Genomic DNA, 17,222 nt, shown 5'->3' on the forward strand with positions numbered 1-17,222 from the left:
AGACAGAGCAACAGAGAGAAGTGAACTACAGAAACTAAAAAAGCAGAGTCAGTATCCAGGAAAAGGATCTTGAACGGTGTCAAAATTTGCAGGGAAGTCAAATGGAATAAATACTGTGAAAAAACTGTTTAATTTAGCAGTTAGATCATTGGCAAGATATATGAAAGATAAGATAAATGAATGAGTGGGGAAAATCTTGCTGAAAAATACTACTTCAGAGAATATCAATACATACCAACTATATGCCTGCTTTTTCCTCTCTATAAAAGTTTTTTTTAGAATAATCCATATACATGTTAGGGTACCCTTGAGGAAAAAAATGAAAAGGAAACTAGTTTTCACGATCGATCTCTGGCAGCAGACCACATCTTCTTCAGTCAATTGAATACAAAGGTATCGAAAATATACTATTTTGCAACATTTACTGATAACCTGGCAGCAGTTGGACAAATAGTACTGGATCTTAAGAGAGGCTAGGATTTTAGATATAGATAAATGATTTCTAAAACATGGTTAGCATAGAATAATAGAGTCATATGGACCCTTGGAGAACATTAGTTTAGGCACTTCATTTTATAGAAAATTGAGGAAGTCCCAAAGAAGTTGTAAGTTGCCTAAAGGAAACAATAATAGAGCTTAGATTTCAAACCAAATCTTCTTACTCTAAGCCTAGTGTTCTTTTCACTTTTAGATAAGATGGAATGCAAATGTGTGAGTGCTCAAACCTCTTTTCCAAATGTTTCTGCATCTGGGTCCCCAACATATTCTCAGCTGTCATTTCATTAAAGTGACAGGTCAAGTGATAGGTGCCAAATCTAGTGTAGACCCTGAGAATGAAAATTTCATCTGATAATTGGATCTCCAATATAGTCAACAACTCTCTAGCTGCCAAAGGAACCATTTTTATAAAACAAATGAACAAAGAAAAACAGTTCATAACTGCCCTTACCTGAAACACACATTTAAAAATAGTGTGTCTCAAAAATTTTAGTTTTATTTTAAGCTATTAAAACTTAAAATAGCACTAAAACTTTTGGGACACAATGCATATTATATTATTACTATTCAGATTGCATTATATATATATATATATATATATATATATATATATATGTATGATTCAAATAATAGTATAATTACAGTGCTCTATCAATATGCTATTATTATAAGTTACTGTACCTAAATAGGATAGATACTGGACCTATAATTTCATTGATATATAGAACTCTCAAATATTTAAACTCCCTCTACCAGTGAAAATTGGCACCTTCTGTACGACATTCACACTTAGAGAATTTAAGTGATTCCCTCAGGGTCATCCAGGCAAGATGTGTCAGAAGTTTGACCTGAACTCAAGTTTTCCTGGCTTTGAGGTCAATTTATCCCAGCAGTCTATAGTAACTTATTAAGTAAATGGATTGCTTAAATTGACAAGGATTTGTAATAGTATCCACTGGATGTGATTTTTCATTCAAATAAAATATTTTATAATACATTACATCTATGTAAGCCTTCCAATTTTTCAAAAGTACTTCCACATCTATTATTCTATCTTCAGTCAAGTGTGTAAAGTAGCTAGAATGCTGATTCAAGAAGATCTAGGTTCAAACCTTCTTTCTGACCTTATTAGCCATATAATTATGGGTAATTCATCTTAATTTTTCTGATCAGCTTCCTATTTTATAAAATGGGTATAATAATTCCTATAGCACCAACTTCACAGGATTGTAGAGTATGTAAACCCCCTTGAAAACATTAAAACATTGCTTGCATTTTAGCTATTGTTACTATAATTATCACCATAATCACCTCATCTTGATATGCCTATCCACATAAGAACTCTGTCTCTCTCTGTCTCTCTGTCTTTGTCTCTCTCTGTGTCTCTGTCCCTCTCTGTCTTTCTGTCTCTGTCTGTCTGTGTCTCTTTCTGTCTCTGTCTCTCACTCTGTCTGTCTCTCTTTCTGTCTGTCTGTCTCTCTGTCTCTTAGTCTGTCTAGGCTAGTATTATCCTTATGGTTCAAAGGAAGACGATAAGCACAGAGAGATTGATTTACCTAAAGGCACATAGTGTCAGAGTGAAAATGCTTGAAATAAAAATTTTAGGGTCTGAAAAGGATCTTAGAAATAATCTAATACAAATTGTTCATTTTTAGATACAGAAATAAAATTAACATTCAGATTTGCTAACCTTTAACTCTATGCTAATACAGTTAGTGTCTCAAAAAGTCTTAGTGCAGTTTAAAACTTTAATAGCTCAAGTAGTAGCTTAAACTTAAGCTTAGTGATTTAAAAACCTTAATAGCTTTAAAACCTGCACTAAGACTTTTGAGACATCGTTTATGGGATATTTGGCCAGTACAAAAATAACTATATTCTCCTTTTGATTTTCATTGCAACCACTCTAACTCAAGTTCCTCATTACCTTTTGCTTGGACTGCTGTAATAACTTTATCGTTTTCTTGCTTCAAGTTTTTCATTTCTCTAATTCATCCTTTAAACTGTTTCCATAGTAATCTTCATCATGGGCAGGCATGATAACATCTCTTCCTTCTTAGAAATTTAATGGCTCCCCTATCTTGGTATTCAGGGGCTCCCATAATCTATCTCCAGTCTATTATTTTAGCCTTATTTCATACTTCTTTCCTTTGTTAGTTATATATTCAGTCTAAATTAGAATGAAGGCTGTTCACTAATCTCATCCTACTTTCTCCTTCATTCCATGTGTAGATTTCTTCCACATTTTAGCCTATTGAAATATTTCTCTTCCTTGAACCTTCAATTCAAATGCCAATTCCTCCTCCTTGGAACAAAACTTTTCATATTTATATACATTGATATAAATGTATATAGACATATACACACAATTACCATTAGCATTTTGGTCGTGCATTTTCAGTGAAAATCTTCATGGCTGAAAAATACTTTCAGAAGAATTTGTGACTTTTTTTAAATTGGCAGAACAATGGACTCTTAGTATTAGTGAAACAATGAAGTAGTGGAATCAGATGGGCAGTGGGGTTCTAGTAAGTGAAGAAGGGGTAGTATTTGAGGTAGGAACATTGTGGCAAGTTGAGACAAATCTATTGAGAACTTTAAGGTAGACATTAGAAATGTGGACAACAATAAAACCATATAAAATGTTTTCAAATTTGGGAATACTGCAAAATATGTTTTATGGTATGGTGGAAATGGCCTTGGAGTTAAAGGAATTGAATTCATATCCCACCTTTGACACTTATTTCCTGTTTGACCTTGGGCAAGAATCACTTAAGCTTCCTGGGCCTAATTTCTTTATTTGTAAAACAAAGAGTTTGAATTAGATCACCTATTAAGTCTCTTCTGACTCTAAGCTGTGATTTTATGATACTCTAATTTAAGTTTTTTTGAAAAAGTTTAAAATATGATACTATTTTGTTATTTTAATAGTCCTTCTTAAAGTATATTTTCTTTTCATTTTCTTTTCTTTGAATTTTTAACGTGATTTGTTTTTAATGAATATCTCCATGTGTGCGAAGAGAATATTACTGCATCAAAAGTGAGCATTCTATAGGGATTAGTTAATAATAAGTGCGATGCTGAAATATGCCATATGGGGTTATTGTTTTTTATCTGTTTTAAATGTTATTTTCAGTTCTGACATTTGAAGTTTGTTATTATATAAAATTATTGAGGCTTGTTATAATTCTTTGAACTATTATTTTACATTAAAATCATAGGATAAAGAATTGACCTCACAGAGTATCTAGTCCTGTTGTTGACAAGTCTATTGTATATAAATGTTAGTATTATTGATATCACTTTTTGAGAGTAAAATTATTTCATTTTTTTCTTTGCTCTTTTCCTATAATGCCTGTTCCTGTACTATTCCTGCCTTTCTGCCTAACCAAATCCTGCTTGTCCTTTAAGCATCCACTCAAATCCCACTTTGCTTCATGGAGTCTTCTCTACAAACCTAATCCCACTATTCTCCTTTATCCAGATACTTATTGCACTTGTGCGCTTTACCAGACCAGTTAGTAATTGGTAATCTCATCCCCAAAAGATTGTAAACTCCTTGAGAATAATGACCACAGAGCCAAGATGGTGGAGAAAAGGCAGGGACTTGCCCGAGTTCTCTCTAAAACCCCTCTAAGCAACTTTAAATTATGCCTCAAAACAAAAATCTGAAGTGGTAGAACTCACAAAAGAAGCGGGTGAAACAATTTTCTAGTCTAAGACAGTTTAAAAGGTCAAGAGGAAAGGTCTGTTGCACCAGGATGAGAGTTTCACCGCAGGCTGTGGCCCAGTGATCCAGCAGTAGGCCTTTGGGGCTACTGAGTCAGTCGGGGCAATGGCAGTTTCCAGACCTCTCAGTCCACAGATGGTAAGGGGGTCAGACATCTGGTCAGAAGGAGATTACAGAGGTACATTTGTTGTCACTGGGGACAGGACCCATTGCCCATTCTTGGATGTGGGTCACAGTCCTGGGTCGCAGTCTCAGGGCAAGGAGTACCACTAGCACACCAGAGCTTGTAGCTGCAGGACAGCTGAGACTTGGTCACAGTTTCAGGGTGGAAAAGAGTGCTTGTGGTCACTCACAGTACAGGCTAGGTGAGTAGTAAACACACCTCTCCCCAGATCATGCCACCTTAGAATAACCAAAAACTTACAGGTCCCCAGAATTATCTCTGAAAGTAGCTGCACAAAAACCCAAAGCTTGGGATAGTGCCCCCGCCATTCCAGAAGAAGAGCCCCACTTTAGCATAGAATTAAAATCCAAGAAGTAGGCTGGAAAATGAGCAAACAGCAGAAAATTATCCTGACTATAGAAAGTTACTATAGTGACAAGGAAGCTCAAAACACAAATTCAGAAGAAGACAACAAAGTCAAAACTCCTGTATCCAAAGCTTCCAAGAAAAATATGAATTGGTCCCAGACCCTGGAAGAACTAAAAAAGCTTAAAAATCAAGTAAGAGAGGTAAAGGAAAAATTGGGGAAAGAAATGAGAATGATGCAAGAAAATAATGAAAAAAGAGTGAACAGCTTGGTAAAGGAGGAACAAAAATATACTAAAGAAAATAAAACCCTAAAAAACAGGATAGTCCAAATGATAAGAGACACAAAAATCTAATGAAGAGAAAAATATCCTGAAAAGCAAATTGGCCAAATGTAAAAAGAGGTACAAAAATTCACTGAAGAGAAGAATTCCTTAAAAGCAGAATTGGTTGAATGGAAAAAGAGGTACAAAAATTAATCGAAGAAGAGAACTTCAAAAGTTCTTAAAACGTAAAATTGGACAAATGGAAAAGGAGGTACAAAAGCTTGCTGAAGAAAATAATTCCTTAAAATTTAGAATTGGGCAAGTGGGAGCCAATGACTTCATGAGACATCAAGAGACAATAAAACAAAATCAAAAGAAAAAAAAGAAAAAAGAAGAAAATGTGAAAAATCGTATTGGAGAATAATGATCATTTTGTAAATTTTTCTTATGTTTTCCTTAATGGTCAGCATAATAATGTCAGCTATGTTTTTGTGTTGCTAATTTAATGCACAAAACAATGCTGGGTAGCTGATAAAATATTCAATCCTTGATTTATAACTTAGAACAAATATTGAAAAATATCTATTATATTTCAGTATTGGACTGTTAGACCTTTTGAAATTTTTTGATCTTTGCTTCCAAGATATCTATGTATTGGAATCCAGAAACCCAAATGGGGCAAATATGAGGCCAACATAGAATCCTACATTTAGTGTTGGAAGGGACCTTAGAGTTCATTGAGTTGAACCCCTTCATGTTTTTCCTTTTTCATTGTTTATCCAATTTATTTCTAAACCACATGATCTTTGAAAAATGATTTCTCTGAAGGATACATGATGTACATTCTATTAGCGTTTACTCCCATTCTCAAACAATGAAGTTTCACTTATATTTAGTAAATTCTCACATTTCAGAATCATTCCAAATGAAAACTAGTTTTTGCTCCCAAATTCTGTATCTAGACTACAACATATTACAACTTTTAAAAAAAATTAGTCTTCATCTTTTGGATAGATTTACTTTAATGTTCTAACTATATATTTTTTTCAAGGATAACACATTTTACAGGTCAAATATTGACATTACTAATGTAATCATACTGTAGAACAAAAAACCGTTTAAAAGATTTCCCTCTTGTGGTCTTTTGTACATAACAGGTATAACTGAGTTCAAGATAATTTTTCCCAACACACATAAAGATTTCAATTTCCACAATTTCAATAGAATGTAGAAAAAATCACATCTAATATACATAAAATGACATTATATTGCTTTTTAAAAAACATTAGAAAAGGTAGTTCAGTTTCAATTACTTTCTTCTCTTCTTTTTTATTTTTTTGCATGATCCAGAGATTTAAAAATGCAATGAAATTCTAACTTGCATAATATTATTGGTGACTGGGAAAAAAATTCAAATTGTGAAAATTCATTATGCAAATGAAAATATGAATCGTTGGTAGTTATCAAAATGAAAGCAGCATTTTAGTTCTAAAATTACATGCTTGTTTGTACAAAGCACATAAAAAATTCACCTTGCTAATAACCCAACTGTTGATTATGAGTTATTCAGAAAAGATTTATCATTTAGCTTGTAAGGAGATTGAAGAGCTTCAAACAAACATCAAAAGAAATTTTGTGTCTTTATTGGAATGGTGTTAGGCTTTAAATACACCAATTTTGATATTCAGATTTTTTTTTATTAGAAATTACACTATAAAACTGCAATACTGGTCCAACAATCTTGTCTTTATTTTTCTTTTAAAGTAAGAAACAGAACGAGTGTATTCAAAAAGCACTAGCAGGCATCAGTTAATCCAAGATACTAGCTTTAGTTCCAAAAAGCACTTGCAAAGACAACTAGATTTTTTTTCTGATGGTTGAAAATTTTAGTAACTAGAATAACATGAGTGCATAAGCGAGTGTCACAAAGCTCTTTTTAAAAAAGTTTACCTTTGAGTTGGTCTCTCTTTTCCTCAAATCCAAAAGTTTTTCTTTGACATTTTTTTCTCAGAGTATAAAAAAGTATGAAATATAAACAAGCTCTTGCATTGTACACTTGGAAGTGTACAATTCAAGCATCATAGAGCTGTTTACATGCCATTAAATTCCATCAGATCTTAGATAACCCATTAATATACAAAATATCCAGTCAGAGAAGGAACTAAAACCCACTTCTTTTTGTTACACACAGATTCAAATGTTATCTAAAGAAAAACACTTTTAATCATTTTGGCTTTCTTCTACATTTGTATACTGATACATTTATTAAAATATTCCTGTTGAATTATGTTTGGTCTTTTTCTTGTCAAGTCAATTTGCTATCTTAATATCAGTCATCCAGACAAAACAGGTAATCAGAAAGATGAGCTCTTTCCTGCTTCCTCAACTGTTACAATTATGAAGTCAACTTTAAAGACATGACCTCAAACACTAGTATTTGTGAGGCAAATACTAGGTCCAATTTCTTCATAATCATTTTTGTGTGGCACACTTGGTAGAACTCAGGTGTGGAAGCCAACATTGATCCCCTAAACCATACTGCATATTATTGCATGTGGTGTGTAATGACTTGCACATCAATAGGCTTGGGCTTCAGTCTATCACTAGTTAATTCTTCACTTAGTTTCAGCCTTACATCAATATTTCTTTTCAAATCCCATTGTAGTCAATGTCCAAAGTCCCTGACTTGGTTGAACCCCCAGAGAGGACAATATTCTTGTAGAGAGGATGTCTGACATCAGTGGGACAATTTTGAATTACCTCATCTACTACTTCTGAGATAGGTTGTATGAAGTCTGGAATAGCACGCTCTGGGTAAAAGAAGATTTCTGGACCCAGGAACCATTCATAACCAATGTCAATGGAAAATTATTTCCATTAATTCCAGTATACTGTTTAATCTACTTTGACCCATTTGTATCATACTTGTTAAATTCTTTGACTAAATCTGGGCAGATATAACTATAACATTCCTTCTCTGCCTTAGCTGTTTCCAGAGATTGTTCAGGAGGAATTCCTACTTCTTGTTCTCTCAATAACTGCTGAATAAAATGTTATATCTCTCCCAGCAATTGGAATGTGCTTGATACAGTTGCCAATAACATACTCTTCAGCCACAGGAATGACATGAGTGACACCATCTCCACTGTCTATAACTGTAGCCATCATTGTCCACTCTCCTACCTGTCTTGATATCCAAGATGCAGCTAAAGCAAGGACAGCTTGTACCACTATGTTTAGGCCTGGAACATTAAAGGATTCAAACATAATTTCAGCTGTATATTTCCTGTTTTCTGGTGTATTTAGTGGAGATTCTAGTCAAAAGAAAATAATGATCTTCAGGTTCTGCTCTTAGGTATTTAAATATCACTTGTTCCATAAATCTCTCCATCAAGTCTCGGTCTTCAGCTATGCTATGGGATTGGCCACTTTGTTGCATAAGTTGGCTTTTCTATTGCTTCATCCCCAATAAAGAAGTCTAGATCATTAGCACCCTTCATTACCTTCCTTTATACTTGATCTGCTTTTGTAGACTCCTTGATAGCAATACATGAAGGGATGATAAACTGTGATTCTGTGTTTCTAGCATATCCAAGTTTTGTAAACCCAGTGCCACAGTACACCACACAGGCTGGCAGCCATCCTGCCATCTTCCACCTTTTCCTCCTCTTGCTGCAGCTGCTGCCATTGAGTCTGTGCTGGGTGCAGGGAGGACTCAGGGCTGGCAGCCCGGGCTATCTAACTATCCACAGTCAGGCCTACCTCACAGTCCAGGTAGGTCAGCCCCTTCATTTTACAGTTGAGGAAACTTGTTATTATGAGAGTGACTTTAGGTTACCTGATTGGTAAAAATAAATAGATTAGGAGTCTGAGTAACAGATCACAAGACTGACACAGAGGCATGAAAAAAATAATGATTGTTTTATGTAATGCTTTACATTTTGCAAAGTGCTTGACATTCGTTATGTCATTTGAGTCTCACAACAATCCTGATGTAATAATGATGGGAGGCTTAAATTATATCAATATCTCATGAAGTCTTCTATTTCTTCTGAAAGTAGAGAAGCCAATAATTTCTTGATATGTCTTAATGATTATTTCATTCTTCAAAAAGTAGAGGAAACAACATAAGGAAATTCTATTTTGGATCTTATTTTTTACAACAGGAAAGAACTGATAGCTAAGGATATCACTGGGAATTGTGGTTGCTCCATAATTTAGTTTGTAGTAGAAGAGAGAATGCCAGTAATAGTTTGACATGAAACCTTGATTTTTGGAGAGATTTTAATAATTTTTAAAATTATCTCTCCTGATCTATTTTCCAGGTCAGTTGTTTTTCCTATGAGATATTTCACATTTTCTTCTATTTTCTCATTCTTTTGGTTTTGTTTTACAGTGCCTTAATTTCTCAAATTATCACTAGCTTCCATTTGCTCCATTCTACTGTTTAAGGAAATATTGTATTCAGTGAGCTTTTGGACTTCCTTTTCCATCTGGCCAATTCTGCTTTTTAAGTCATTCTTCTCCTCATTGGCTTTTTGGAGCTCTTTTGACATTTGGGTTAGTATGTTTTTTAAGGTATTCTTCAGTATTTTTGGGGCTCTCCTTTAGCAAGCTGTTAAAGACTTGTTTTTCATGATTTTCTTGCATCACTCTCATTTCTCTTCCCAGTTTTTCCTCTAACTTCTCTTACTTGTTTCTCAAAATCCTTTTTGAGCTCTTCCATGACCTGGGACCGATTCATATTTTTCTTGGAGGCTTTGGATGTAGGAGCTTTGACTTTGTTGTCTTCTTCTGGTTGTATGTTTTGATCTTCTTTGTCACCAAAGAAAGATTCTATGGTCTGACTCTTTTTTGAGCAGTTTGTTCATATTCCCAGCCAATTACTTGAGTTTTAAACCCTTTGTTAAGGTAGGGGTCTGCTTCAGTATGGAGAACATACTGTCCCAAGCTTCGGGGGTTTTGTGCATCTGTTTTCAGAGATACTTCTAGGGGACCTGTAAATTTTCAGTTCTACCAAGATGGTGTGATCAAGGGTGAGGTGTTTACTCCTTTCCAGGCCTGTGCTCTGGTCTGTGAGTGAGCACAAGCATTCTTTTCTGCCTTGGAACCGTGAAGAGTATTTTCTCTTCACCACCACCACTACAAGCTCTACCACGCCAGCGTTCCTCCTCGCCCCAGGACTGCCACCCAGAACTGTGACCCAGATCCAAGCACAGGCAAAGCAAGAAAAAAGACAGAGTGAAACAAATTTCAGCCTAAGACAACCTGGATGATTGATTGGAAAGGTCTATTGCACCGGAATGGGAGAGGAACACAGTTCAGCATGGGCGTGCAGGCAAAGACTAGGCCTCAGTGAACTTGGAGCAGGCCTCAGGGGACTGAATCATGGGCAGCTGTGGTGGTTTCCAGACTTCTCAACCCACAAACACCAAAGACAACTTAGAAGGTCAGTAGGAAGTCTGTGACTGTGGTGAGAGAGAAGCTTGGTCCCAGCCCCAGTCCTGGCACAGCCCCAGAGCAGCAACTGTTTCCGGAGCTCTCAGCCCACAGACTGAGGGGGAATCGAGTGGCTGATCAGAAAGGGATTGAAGGGTTCTCTTTGCTGTCGCTGAGGCAGGATTCTCTTGCTTTGCCTGTTGAGAGCAGAGTCAATTTAAATTTAAATTGCTCTTTGGCCTTGGAAGACACAACTAGGAACAATGAATAGAAGTTGCAGAGAGAGAGATTTAGGTTCAATTTTAATAATTTAAAAAAATTGTTTAACAATTAGATCTAACTGAAAATGGAATGGGCTGTCTCAATAGAAAGTTATTTCTTTTTCATTTGATATTTTCAAGCAAGAACTAGTTGACTGTTTGAGACTATTGTAGAGTGGGATTTTTTCTCAGGTGTGATTTAGACTAGTTGGACTAAGTTCTCTTTCAACTTTAAGAATGATAATTTATTCAATGCAACAGCAACAGCAACAAAAATCCTTGATGAATAGTACCTTAAGCTTCCTAAAAGTTTTACTTAATAAATTTAAAATATAGAAATATTAAGATTATTTTTGTTTCTAAAATATTAGGCAAATCTAATGTTTTAATTGATGAGGAACTTAGCCTTTTGAATAGTTTCCATACTTAGTGTATGAAACAGAAAATAGAAGCTCATATTAATGCTATATTTGATGACTATGACTTATCTGACAGGAGGCCTTTTAAAAATTATGATTCTTAAAATATCTAGATTTTGTATTAAAGTTAAGTTAGTTCTGACTTTTCATAGAGTCTGTGTTCTGTCTTTCTCCCATTCCATCTTCACATAGTCTAAAACAGTTTGTATTACAGATTCTTATTTGTGTCTGACAATTATCTTGGTTTCAACTAGATGGAATAGAAAATGGCAGTTAAAGGTAGATGAAAGTCAAGCCATATAACTTACATTCTAGGTTCTAGGAAAATGGTTTTGGGTCCATCTTTGAAGATTCAAACTCTGGCATGTGGTTATAGGCAAGAAAATTTACTTCGATTGACAACTTTCTCTGTATTTAAATCATCTTTGAAAATATTTATTTCCTGAGAAAAGGACCCACATGTACAAAAATATTTATAGCAGCTCTTTTTGTGATGGCAAAGAATTGGAAATTGAGGGGATTCCCATCAGTTGAGGAATGGCTGAACAAGTTGTGGTATATGAATGTAATGGAATACCGTTGTTCTATAAGAAATGATGAGCAGGTGGACTTCAGGAAAACCTGGAAAGACATATATGGGCTGATGATGAGTGAAGTGAGCAGAACCAGAAGAACATTGTACATAGTAACAGCCATGTTGTGTGATGACTAACGTTGATAGACTTAGCCCTTCTCAGCAATGCAAGGATCTAAGACATCTCCAACGGTCTCATGATGGAAAATGCTATCCACATCCAAAGAAAGAACTATGAGGTTTGAATGAAGATCGAGGCATACTATTTGCTATTTTTTTCTTCTGTTTTGTTTTGTTTTCTCTTTCTTGTAGTTCCTCTTATTGGTTCTAATTCTTTCTTACAATATCGCTAATATGAAAATATGTTTAATAGGAATGTATATGCATAACCTGTATCAGATTATGTGCTGTCTTGGGGAAGGAGGCGGGGAGTGAGGGGGAGAAAAATCTAAAACTCAAAAGCTTATGGAAGTGATTGTTGATAAATCAAAATAAATTAATTAAAAAATTAAAAGAATGAAAGAAAATATTTAGTTTCACTACAATGTTTTCTTACTACCTGAAAGTCCTCAGGTTCCAAATGTCAGAAATATCTTTCTGAATATATCTTTTGAGTACTTAGCAGTCTAAAGTCTAAAACTGTTTTATATTCATTTGTTGTTTTGCCATTTCTATTTTGAATCTAGACAATAATAATATTTATGGAAAATCTCATGTTAAATGCTAATGTATTTTGGTAAGTTATTTTGAACAAGGTAGCTTTTGTTTTATAGTAGTTTATGTAAGTATACTTTATATACTAATTTGGAATACTTTTGTTTTTGAGGAAATTAGTTAAAGATTTGCATTTCAGTTCCTTTTGCATAGTTTTTTAATATAAATTTATTTATTTTTAATTTTCAATATTTACTTCCACAAGATTTTGAGTTCCAAATTTCACCCCATTTCACCCTCCCCCCACCCCAAGATGGCATACATTCTGAATATCCTTTCCCCTAGTCTGTCCTATCTTCTATCTCTCCCCTCCCTTCTCTTATCCCCTTCCCCTTCTATTTTCCTGGAGGGCAAGATAGACTTCTGTACCCCATTTCCTCTATTTCTTATTTCCCAGTAGCATGTGAAAACATTTTTTTTAAACATATGTTTTTAAAACTTTAGGTTTCAAATTTTCTCCCTTCCTCCCTCCCCACTCAGCCTCATTGAAAAGGCAAGCAACTCAGTATAGGTTATACATGTGCAGTTATGCAAAACACTTCCATAGTAGACATGTTGTGAAAAACTAACTCTATTTCCCTTAATCCTATCCTGCCCTCCCATTTATTCTATTCTTTCTTTTGACCCTGTCCTTCCTCAGAAGTATTTGCTTCTGATTACCCCCTTTCCCAATCTGCCCTCCTCTCTATCATCCCCCTTCTCTCTTGTCCCTTTCTTTCGCTATTTTCCTGTAGGGTACGACAGATTTCCATACCCAATTGAATGTGTGTTATTCCCTCCTTAAGCCAAATCCTATGAGAATAAGATTCACTCATTCCCTCTCACCTTCCACCGTTTCCCCTCCACTGTGAGAGACTTTTCTTTTCTGTTTTTTTTGTGAGATAATTTACCCCATTCTACCTGTCCCTTTCTTCTTCTCTGAGTATAATCCTCTCTCATCCCTTAATCTTATTATCCAGATATGACCCCTTAATCTTCAATTTACCCTGTGCCCTCTATCTGTCTGTCTGTCTATCTATCTATCTATCTATCTATCTATCTATCTATCTATCTATCCATATAATTTTTTCCATGCAACTACCCTAATACTGACAAAGGTCTCATGAGTTATAAATATCATCTTTCCATGCAGGAATGTAAACAGTTCAACCTTAATAAGTCTCTTATGATTTCTCTTTCTTGTTTCCCTCTTCATGTTCCACTTGAGTCTTGTATTTGAAAGTCAAATTTTCTATTCAGCTCTGGTCTTTTCATCAAGAATGCTTGAAAGTCCTCTATTTCACTGAATGACCATTTTTTCCCCTGAAGGATTATACTCAGTTTTGCTGGGTAGGTGATTCTTGGTTGTAATCCTATCTTCTTTGCCCCTCAGAATATTATATTCCATGCTCTGGATGGTCCTTTAATGTAGAAGCTGCTAAATCTTGTGTTATCCTGATTGTGTTTCCACAGTACTTGAATTGTTTCTTTCTGGCAGCTTGTAATATTTTCTCCTTGACTTGGGAACTCTGGAATTTGGCTACAATATTCCTAGGAGTTTTCCTTTGGGGATCTCTTTCAGGAGAAGGTTGGTGGATTCGTTCAATTTCTGTTTTCCCTCTGGTTCTAATATATCAGGGCAGTTTTCCTTGATAATTTCTTGAAAGATGATGTCTAGGCTCTTTTTTTGATCATGGCTTTCAGATAGTCCAATAATTTTTAAATTCTCTCTCCTGGATCTATTTTCCAGGTCAGTTGTTTTTCCAATGAGATATTTCACATTGTTTTCTAATTTTTCATTCTTTTGGATTTGTTTTACAGTGTCTTGATTTCTCATAAAGTCACTAGCTTCCAATTGCTCTATTCTAATTTTTAAGGAAGTATTTTCTTCAGTAATCTTTTGGACTTCCTTTTCCATTTGGCCATTTTTCTTTTTAGGGCATTTTTCTCCTCATTGGCTTTTTGGACCTCTTTTGCCATTTGGGTTAGGCTATTTTTTAAGGTGTTATTTTCTTCAGTATTTTTTTGGGTCTCCTTTAGCAAGCTGTTGACTTGTTTTTCATGATTTTCTTGCATCACTCTCATTTCTCTTCCCAGTTTTTCCTCTACTTCCCTTACTTGCTTCTCAAAATCCCTTTTGAGCTCTTCCAAGGCCTGGGACTGATTCATATTTTTCTTGGAGGCTTTGGATGTAGGAGCTTTGACTTTGTTGTCTTCTTCTGGTTGTATATTTTGATCTTCTTTTTCACCAAAGTAAAATAATGTAGTCTGACTCTTTTTGCTCTGCTTGCTCATGATCCTGGCCAGTTACCTGAGTTTTAAACTCTTTGTTAAGGTAAGAGTCTGCTTTCAATGTGGAGAATGTACTGTCCCAAGCTTTGGGGGCTTGTACAGCTATTTTCAGAGATACTTGTAGGGGCATGTAAATTTTCATTTCTTTCAAGGTGGTATGATAAGGGGTGGGGTGTTTACTTCTTTACTGGCCTGTGACAACAAGTACTTATTTCTGTCCTGTAACTGTGAGGAGGGTTTCTTCTCCACAGCCACTACAAGCTCCACCAGGCCAGTGCTCCTCCTCACCCCAGGACCGCCACCCAGAACTGTGACCCAGATTCAAGAACGGGTTCCTGCCTCAGCACTGGCAAAGAGATCCCTGCAATCCCTCTCTGATCAGCCACTGGATTCCCCCTCAGTCTGTGGTCTGGAAGCTCTGCCCCCCCAGGGCCACGCTCTTCAGGAATGGAGCTGAGACCCTACATTCCTCTCTCAGCACCACAGAAACAGATTCTTCCCACTGACCTTCTCAGTTGTGTTTGGCATTTGTGTATTGAGGAGTCTGGAAACTGCACACAGCTGCCTGTGATTCAGTACTCTGCGGCCTGCTCCAGGTTCGCTGTGGCCTGCGCACCCACGCTGCACTGCGCTCTGTGTGATATACCTTTCTGATCAATCATCAAGGTTGTCTTGGGTTGGAAATTTGTTTCACTCTGTCTTTTTGTGTGTTCTGCTGTGTTAGAATTTGTTTAGAGCCATTTTTAATGAGTGTTTGGAGGGGTTTGGGGGAGAGCTCGAGCAAGTTACTGCTTTCACTCTGCCATCTTGGCTCTGCCCCCCTCATATTTTTCTAAACATTGTCCTCTAGAACAACTCCTAATTCTTTTCAGTGGATATATTTTCAGTTCTAATGATTAACAAGTAATAAAACCAATGAGAACAAAAGTAATCCTTAGGCTTCCAAGTATGTCAGTGAACAGATATTACTTATGTGACATGAAATCTTTCATTTTCCTTCTGGTGTTTTCCAATTTTTAATATTGATAGGTAATTAAAATTAAATGGCTCTGACAATACATGTAATTCAATTTTTTGTTTCATGACCTTATTCTCCAAAGTCTTATTCTGTTCCCTAAAACTTTATAGAAATTTTCTTTTTCATTATTAAAAGAATAGTGCTTCATGAAATATTTACCTGTTAGACATTCGTTTCTAAAATGTAAGCTGAGCAAGAGGCAATATTAGGAACATTTTCTTTTTAAAAAATTTCATTTTTAATATTTTGATCTCACGAATGTATGCAAACAAGGATTTTTCTCCATACAAACTGTGATGGGGTAACTGGTACATTCACAGAGTGCCAGGATAATCTGAATGCTTGCTTCCAGGAGAATTGTGATGTCATGTAAGGAAAATGCCTTAGAGAGATTGTGGAGCATCCATAGACATTCTCTAACTGGTTCTGGTTGTCTAATCATGTTTTGGAAAGGACACTCTGATTTAGTACAGAGACATTTTAAAAGGACTGTCAGCTTCAGCTACTGGCCCTTTGCCTCATTACCTTCTGGAGGATCTTGGTGGCATAGCTCTTGGTATCTGGTGAATGGAGTGGAGACTCCAACTTTGGGAATTTTGAAAGGCTGGGAGAGTAAATAATAGGAATCCAAGAATCATAATCCAAATCTGGTGTTGCAGTCAGCTCACATTGATGCCTAGAAGAACAAGAAGTGATCTTTGGGTAGATCTTCAAGGGTCCCACCCAGTGGAAGCTGAGACAAGGGCTCATCCATCAGAGATGCTGTGTTGGAATGTGAACATTTTGGGACCAGTGCTATGTAGGTATTGAGCTAACTGAGCTCATGCCACCCAGAGACCAAGGTGATATAGGGAGAGTATGCCCTACAAATGTAGAGGGAAACATTTATGTTTTAGTTGTTTCTTTGAAGTAAATATCCTTTGCAAATGATGTTATGCTGCTCTGTTTAATTGTTCCTGTGTCTTGCATATCTAAGCTGTTCTGCTGGTCAAATTTTCTTTTCTTTTCTTTTTTTAACTAGTGCTAGACAGTTTTAATTGATTATTGCTTTATGGATGGTTTGAGATCCAATACTATTAGGGCTCCTTCCTATTTTTTTCTTTTTCCCTAAGAGGGTCAACTTAAAACACTGAAATAATTAATATATTCATTAAAGTTTTAGGATATAAACCAAAAATTATCACTTTCTGTAAATTACCAACAAAAACCAGCAGGAAGAGACAGAAAAAAAAGTCCATTCCAAAATCTGTGAGTTCAGCTACAAGGTAATATTCCATATTCAGGAATGATACAAATTCAACTATTAAAGACTATTTAATTTTGAATCCTTTCTTCAAAAATACTTTACTGAATATTACTTTTACTGTATTTAGGATCAGTAAAGGATAGGTTTAATGTTTCTGATCAAGTTTTTGTTTTTGTTGTTTTATGTCCAACCACATGACCAATTTTTGTAAAAGTACTATGAAGTTCTCTGAAATACATATATTCCTTTTAATTCCAAATC

At 35.5% G+C, this 17,222-nt stretch overlaps 1 protein-coding gene and 1 pseudogene across 1 annotated transcript in view; one reads left to right on the forward strand and one right to left on the reverse strand.

Moving 5' to 3' along the window:
- Positions 1-17,222, forward strand: part of DTWD2 (DTW motif tRNA-uridine aminocarboxypropyltransferase 2) — a 128,691-nt gene that overhangs the window by 77,432 nt on the left and 34,037 nt on the right. The window lies entirely within an intron of this gene.
- On the reverse strand, positions 7,444-8,670 carry LOC110202747 (actin-related protein 3 pseudogene; annotated as a pseudogene).

Source organism: Phascolarctos cinereus, unplaced genomic scaffold (genome assembly GCF_003287225.1).
Source record: "Phascolarctos cinereus isolate Bilbo 61053 unplaced genomic scaffold, phaCin_HiC Scaffold_4;HRSCAF=312, whole genome shotgun sequence".
In the NCBI taxonomy this organism is placed as follows: Eukaryota; Metazoa; Chordata; class Mammalia; order Diprotodontia; family Phascolarctidae; genus Phascolarctos; species Phascolarctos cinereus.